We start from the raw sequence: 8,208 nt of genomic DNA, 5'->3' as shown, positions 1-8,208 counted from the left end.
GAACCTGATTTATTCATATTAAAGTTTGAGAAAAGTTGAAGCAAGGAATCCATCTGATCCATGGTCAGTGGCGGCAAAGGGACAGTGGTTGGGACATTTCCCGAACTTCTGTGACTACTCGGGGCTAAGCTAGGAGAAACAAAGGGAATGGGGATGACGACAGGAGGAGACTCCCTAATGACTTCTCTAGACTCCGACTCTGACTCGAATTCATCGTCTTCTGGTTCTCCTTTGAACATCTCTCCTTCTCCAGTGGTGAGCTTGAAGAGTCTTCCTTGATTGTTGGTCCACTTGATTGACTTTCTCCATCCTTTCGGCTGACTCGCATTAGTGTATGTGATTAACGCGGTGGAGTTGAAGCGATCGTCTTGAAGTATAATGGTAATGATCTCATCCTGCGCGGCTCTAGCAAATCGATCTTCTCCGAACAATAGACTAACAGCTTGTTCGTCTAAGCAAGGTGCTTGACGGGTTTTGATGGTAGGAACCGTTTCTGGAGGGATGAAGTAGCTATCGTGAAAGATCTCGATTCCGACTAGCTTCCTCTCAAGATAATGCCAAGGCTCGGGAAAACCGTGAAAGAGTTCTAGACTTCCTTCTTTAACAAAGTACCCATTTAGGGTAGGGAGATAGGGTCGCATTTGGACTCCTACGTACTTACGGTTTTGAACTTAAGCGAGCATTTCGAGAACCTCCTCTTTAGTGGGTTTGTACCCTAGTCCAAGTGGTATTATCTTTGAGTTGCCTTCCTTGTATGGTGCGAAGGTGTTTCTTCGAGTAGGGTTCAAAGGCATTCCAGGGAAGTATCCCTGGGTTTTGAGTATGTGGTTGTCCACCAAGTTGGAGTAGGGATCATAGTATAAGGGTGCCAATTCACTTTCTATGACACTTATGCTTTGGAAGCCCCCAAGTTCATATACTGGATCTGCAAGGACTTGATTGTTCGACTTCTTTTCGATTATTGCCTTGATGGGTGACGAAGTGATCGTCACCACTTTGCCATTTAGTGGGATCTTGATCTTTTGATGAAGGGTGGATGTCACTGCTTTGGAAGCGTGAATCCAAGGTCTTCCTAGGAGTATAGGAAGCTTCGATGTCCACTATTTGGAAGTTAACCTTTCGCTCCATTGGCCATGTGGCTATGGTTAGGTTAGCAAGTCCTACCACCTTTTGTCGTGTACCATAATATGCGCGAACACCTTGATTGGTAGGGGTCCAGTCCGACTCTTCCATGCCTAATTTGTATGCCGTTTTGAGGGGTATGACGTTGACCGCAGAGCCATCATCTACCAAGGTCATTGGCACGTTCTTCTTTAGACAAATGACAGTGATGTAAAGAGCTAAGTTGTGACTAGCGCCAAAAGGTGGCAAACCTTCGTCTGAGAAAGTAATAGGATTACTTAGCTTCGGTGATTCTTGGAAGACCAAGTTGACTACATCTTCTGGTGTCGAGTTATGTGCTACATTTAGTTTGGCCAAAGCTTGCAGTAAAGCTTGGCGATGTGGTAATGAGCTCGCTACTAATTGCCAGACTGAAAGATCAGTCTTCGTCTTCTGTAATTGCTTGAGCAAATGGTCAGTGGAGTCATCTTCGTTATCATTTGGTGTGACAACGTTGGTTGGACCATTTTGAGTAGTGCTTTGATATGGACGTCCCGAACGAGTTAGGTGGTCCACATCTTGGTCTTCACCATTTTGGACTATTTCCTTGACCAGGGAGTTTTCGATAAGGTACTCGTCCTTATCATCATCGGCCCAAACTCCATTGATTGTAGCTAGTTCCCTCATTCTCATGATTTCTTCTTCTAGTCGTATGATTTGGTCAACTAGTCTATCAACCACGGCGACTATTTCTTGCATAGTAGCGTTTTGAGAGAAGATTAGTGACACATGCTCCTTGGGTGTTGCGTTGGGATCATGTAAAGTTGTCACCACATTTTCTAATTCCAAAACTTGTCTATCCACACTCCTTGCCCATGTGATGAAGTCGGAAATGGTAGGGGAGATAGTAGAGTAGAACCCTTCATTCTCGATTGCATGGATTTCATCTTCAACTGGAGAAATGAGGTGTGAACAATCTAAGGTAGATTCGTCACTTGTAATCACTAGAACTCCAAGAGGAATCTGAGTGTTGTGGACATGGGCCACGTGGGCGCTTGGGAAACAAGCGTTTGCATTTGTGGAGTCGCCACCAATTTATTGTGGAAAATTGGAAACCGTTCGAATACCTCGTGTCATGTCAAGATACAAAGTAGTGACATGAACACTAAGCAATCGTTACCCTTAGCATTCTATGTCTAGAATGACTCTCGTGGATGCCAATGAACACGGATGTTCACAGAGATTTGGAGTAAGGGTGAGGGTACGTATTAGGAAGCTCTTTTGATCGAACACCTAATCCCGCCCGCCTCGATAGCGGCCTCTACTAATGATTAGGGAAGTTATTCGTACTTGATATATTGTCGATTATATGCATGCAATGCAACATCCAACGTTTTAATCCTAACATGTGAAGAATTTAGACTAAGTAGGTAAACACGTAATTTAACATACAATTGGGTCGAAGTAGGGATTTAATGCTCAACTACATGTGAAAACATACAAATGATACAAAATACAATGATAAATATAATAAATAAAATTACAATAATGAAAATTACAATAATTACAATGGATTAGGCGATTTATGTCGAAAATACCTTTTAAACGGATAATTTGAGAAAAAGAATAAAAGAATGAATTAACGAACAAATCAGAAGGCGATAATACGGATAATAGTTAATTAATACATAAGCTAATTAAACTAGGTCAAGCAACAACGGAGTTCGAGAGACAAATCAACTTTGAACAGTAGCAAGCGAGATCGCGCCCTTTGGAAGAGGCGCAGCCGATTCTTTGCGTCTTCCCAAGGGTGAGTTCCAGGCCGTGGCCGAATCGCAAATCGTTAATGTAAATTGGTGATTTTAATGGTTAATTAATATATTTACTCCTATGAAAGTGATTAATAGGTTATTTACATGTGATTAACGGTCATAAAAACAATAAAACATGGATGAGACGGAATTAAGACGGATTATTTACATGAATTAACGATTGATTAGTGACATGAAATTATTAGACTATTGTATCAAAGAACTAAAGAAAACAAACGAAAACGAATAAAAGAGACGAATTACAGAGGACGAAGGAAGCGAGAATCTGCGCGGCCTCACGAAGAGGCGCGGCGAGAATCTGCGCTCCTTCGAAGAGGCGCAGCAGTTGCTGCGTCCTTTCTCGACGGTCTGTCTTCTGGAAATCCGTAAAAAGGTTTTAAAGCACGGTTTTATAAATCGGTTTTAAAGAGGTGTTTTCGACATAAACCTTACCATATGATGATACAAAAGTAAATAACAATAATAAAAGAGAGATTTACACCCTCAGACTTACATGTTTGACGAAATGAGATGAACTAAGTTATCGATTAGTGATGCTCGACTCGAATGTAACGAAAGTGCCCTCGTAAGAGGAAATTAAACGAATAGATTAATTAAGTTGATTGATGTGGAGTTGGTCAAATTGGTCGGTCATGCAAACGAGGCTGGTACTCAGAAGGATCCGAGCTTACGTGTTCGAATGTTCAAGCACGTAGACGCCAAAAAGTAAGAACAAAGGTCTAGAATGCAAAGGGAGAAGAGAAGGGCGGACACTCGCGTGAGAAATATGAGGAGCGAAGGCTCCTATTTATACTAATCACGGAATTAGGGTTTAGGAAAGGAGAGACAGATCCGAAAATAACCGACTTAGGTTAAACACGAAAACTTGGACAAAAAGAAAACCTTGAGGAAAAGGCGCAGCAAGTGCTGCGTCCCTTGGAAGAGGCGCAACTCTTGCTGCGTCCTTTCCTCAGCGGGTTCCTCCTGCGCAAGAAAGCGCGTTTGACAGTCTGTCGTATTTTAGGCATAACTTTCTCTACAAGACTCGGATTAAGGTGATTTTGGTGGCGTTGGAAAGCTAAGAAAGAGATCTAGAACTTTCTGTGAAATAGGCCTGACCCAAAAAAGTCGTTATCACCTCGTAAAACGGGCCTAAAGGTCGGGTTATCATTTTAGCTAAATGAAATGCACATTTTGTAATGTAAACTTTTAGTTTAGCCCAAAAAAGTGACATGTGACTCAAAATGAGATATAATCTCAACATTTTATGACATCCTAACCTTAGGTAGACAAGCACATTGCTTTGCCTCGGGATTTGACGGTTTTAGGAAATGAAGACGGTTTTTGACCCAGACTCCAAATGTACTCTAATTACTGTCAAAACGACCGTATCGGCGCGTAGATGACAACTAAGAGGTAGACATCAGTGTTTGAGCAATCACTTGACGATAAACTTACGAACTGTCACAAATCGTTCCGCGTACCAAACATGCGGCCCAATCATCACCGGGTGGTTTGCGGGAGGTGCAGAAATGAGGTGTCTACAGAGCCCCCACTTTGACTGAGGCTTGGACAAGGCGAAAGTCAAAGTATAGCCATCAGGTCAATCGAAGATTACAACCTGACGACTATGGCGACGCGAGGCGGCTTAAGGGGTCTGAACCAAGGACCTGTCGTCGGGAACATTTTAGAGTCTGTCGACTATCGGGGAGGGTCGTTTAAAGTCCATTAGACTACGTAAGAAGGCTCACCAGCCATAAGAAGAGACCATACCTGAGACTTCTTTCTCGAGATGCTTCCAGAGGTGTGTGGGAGCTAAGGGTAAGCATAGGAGCTAAGGGTAAGACCTAAAAGATATATAAGGATTGTGCTAGGGTGTGGGACCCTAAAGGAAAACATCGGCGAGAAGGCAGCCTAAGGATAAGCAAGGTTTGGGTGTAGGAACTCTAAGGAAGTGTGATCCTAAAGGAGAAAAGGTGATCCTAAAGGAATATGATCCTAAAGGGTATAAGGTGATCCTAAAGGAATATGATCCTAAAAGGAAAAGGTGATCCTAAAGGAATATGATACTAAAGGGTATAAGTATGTGAACTCTAGGGAGTTTGAGAACTTAAAAGAAGCTAGGTGTGTGAACCTGGGTATATGAACCTAAAAGGACGGCTGGTATGGGAACCTAAAAGCTTGTGAACCTAAGAGGAATTGGGATCCTAGGGTTAAGTTTAGGAACTTACTGGGTTACTAATGCTTGTTTTAAACGTGTGCACTTAAGCTTTCTGAGGTATGAGAACTCCAAAAGGATTTATGGGTTTATGAACCTAAGGATGTTGGTGTGGGAGCTTAAAGGCTTATGAACCTTTGGGAAGCCATTTTGGGATCTAAGAATCTAGGGGTCACAGGGATTCTGAAGAAACTTCTTAACACTTCCGAAGGCTAACTCTGAAGGCTATCTCTCGCTAAAGAAAAGGCTGAAGGACACATCTCTCTAAAGGACTGAAAGAGGACTTAACTGAAAAGAAGTTATCTGAAGGTTACTGAAAGGATTATCCTGAAGTGTCTGAAAAAATAAAGGATTATCTGAAGGGAGGAAGGCTCAAGGAAGGATTATCCCAAAGGTTATCTAAAGGGTTGTCTGAAGGATATGAAGGTAAGTTTCTGAAAGATCTGAAGGGTTTATCCTGGAAAAGGGTTACCTGAAAGATATGAGGGTTTATCCCGAAAAGGGTTACCTAAAGATATGAAGGATCGCCTGGGGGTATCTGCTTGTCTCTGTCCTCGAGCAAACTCTCACTGGGGAATAAAACGATGATTTTGGGAGAAGACAGCATTACACAGTCTGAAACTGCTGGGAGAAATATGCTTGCGTTCAACTTCAAACAAATTCCGGAAGGATTTGGGGTCGATGTTGATCTCCATGTCTCGAGAGAGAATGACTGTCGGTCGTGAACTCTCGCTGAGGGAACATAATCGGGAACTGATCTCCATGTCTCGAGAGGGAATGTCTATCCGTGTACTCTCGCTGGGGGAACATAATAGAGGTGTGTCGAAACACCTGTCAAAGAATATTCGCTCGTTGTGGCAAGCGAGGTCTTGATAAAGTATCGCCGATACTTACCTGCATGGTTAGTAGCCACACAAGAATGCAATCTAATATATGCACGTAAGGGATTATCACATGGACCTCGAATGAGGAAACACATAGGTTTTGCAAAAGTTGTTTCTTTTTAAAAGTCGTTTAAAACTTGTTCAAAGAAATTTGTCGTTTGAAATGCGTTATGCATATTCAATGGGCTTTAGACATAGGACTTGACATGACACAGACCTACTAGGACGCGGCGCGAAATGTAGACTTAGGTTGGACTGACGCGACACTAACTTAGATTTGACGCGACACAGGGATGACTTTGACAGACTTTGCTTAAGTATGCGCAACCCCTAGCTAAGTGTGGGTGACAATGCGTATCGGTTCCAAAGGTAGAAGAATTGCAAGAATGATGAAGGCATATAAAGGTAAGGCATGAGCCATGGATCATCTGTCTACTTGTATGTCTTCGTCGTTTGCTGAAAAAGAGGACCATCATGAGGCATGATAACTTCGAGAATCGATCTAAGATCTTTGTCATTGTCCGGACCAAGCACTATCTTGACTTGAAAGAGACTCGAAGAGTAAATGGGCAAAGGAAGGGTGGCGTCTTGGAAAAGAAGCCCCCAGGATGAGAAGATGACTCTGGAATTTGGTAAAAGAGAGGTTGGGCGACAATAAGGAGCCCCCAGTATAGAGGTGTTGGTTGTGGAAGGGATGTTAATTGAGGTTGGAAGGTTGAAAATTGGGATGGTTGATAATTGAGGTGGTTGAAAGTTGATAATTGAGGTTGAAAGTTGGGATGGTTGTGTCCTTGAGGATTGCCTACGTATTCACGTGAGGTGAAATCAAACCAGATCGTAGTTCTGAGGTTTGGTTAATTTTGTTTGGGTGTTGTGGTTGTATCCTTCTTGGGTAAGAAAGGACTGCCTACGTATCCACCTGAAAAGGTGAAATCAAACCGTGCTCGTAGTTCAGGTGTGTGCCTAAGCTATGTTGTTAGGGCCTTAAAGTGTAGGGTCACAAGGGTGTATTCCTTTAGTGACTCGAAGAACTGATTTGAGATAACTCCCTTTGATCATAGACCAAAGAGGTGTAACTAATTTTGTAAAAAATTCCTTGTCATGTGAGCACACTTAGTGGACCCTAAGGATGAATATGGGTATGTTTCGTTCTGGTAGCAAAGTATTTGAAGACTCCGTGTATGGGTCAAGGTGAAACTGGATTGGATATTTGGAATGTGGAGCTCGGTAATAAGAGGCTTTGATGAACAAATCTCTTGAGCTCGATTTTGTGGAGTTAAGGCTTTATGGGGCTATGGCTTGTAATGTGGCTTGGAAATGGAGTCTCTTGGCTTGATGTAGCCTGAGCACATAAAGGTGGGTTAAATGACGTGGGATCAAGTTTCCATGTCTTGGCCTTAAAGGATAGGTATACTTGACGAGCTCGAGAGGATTCTCAAAATTCCTAACTATCTCCCCGTAACGGTCTCGAGAAGGACTTAGGGTGTGTGATGTGTGAAAGGCTTAGTGAGGTGCTAGCCGACCATCTTGATTGATGTCTTGATTCTATATAGACTTCAGCAGTATTCCGTTCAGCATTTGATTTCATACTCGTTCTTGATTCAGACTCAGATTCTTGGTCTAGAGTATCTCTTGGCTTTTGCTCAGATTCTTGATTCAGGTTTTTGAAGATAACTTTGACTTTGGATATTGATATTGACTTGCTTGATTGAGCCTTATTCTTATTTTGATTCATTTGTCTTGGATTATGGGCATAATTGTGGCCTCAGATATTGATCTTGGGTATTTCTCTTGATTAAGCCTTTGTCTTTGATCGTGGCTCGTATCATCTTGGATTTGATTGCTACCATGGATTTGGGTTAGACTAGAGCCTTTGGTGTGAAATAGGGTTGGACTTTAGTAACACGGGTTGTTTATTGTGGGGAATGGGCTTGCCTTCCGTCATGGATTGTCAACAAGGGAGATGGTCTGGATTCGTCCTAGAATCTCTTGAGATAGGCTCGTCCTAAACTGAGGTATATTGTGGTTTCTATTGCCAGACATGGAATAGGTAAGAAAAGAACACGGAGTTTCAGGTCCTCTACAACTTTGAATGGAACATCATATAAGTGCAGTCACATTGACTGTCATGTGTTGTTGTTGTCATTTTTAAAAAATGTCTCAAACCAATTCTTGTTGTCACAGGAAAAGGGTA

This window comes from Silene latifolia, chromosome 6, assembly GCF_048544455.1.
Source record: "Silene latifolia isolate original U9 population chromosome 6, ASM4854445v1, whole genome shotgun sequence".
Lineage (NCBI taxonomy): Eukaryota > Viridiplantae > Streptophyta > Magnoliopsida > Caryophyllales > Caryophyllaceae > Silene > Silene latifolia.
Note: the sequence above shows the minus strand (reverse complement) of the source record.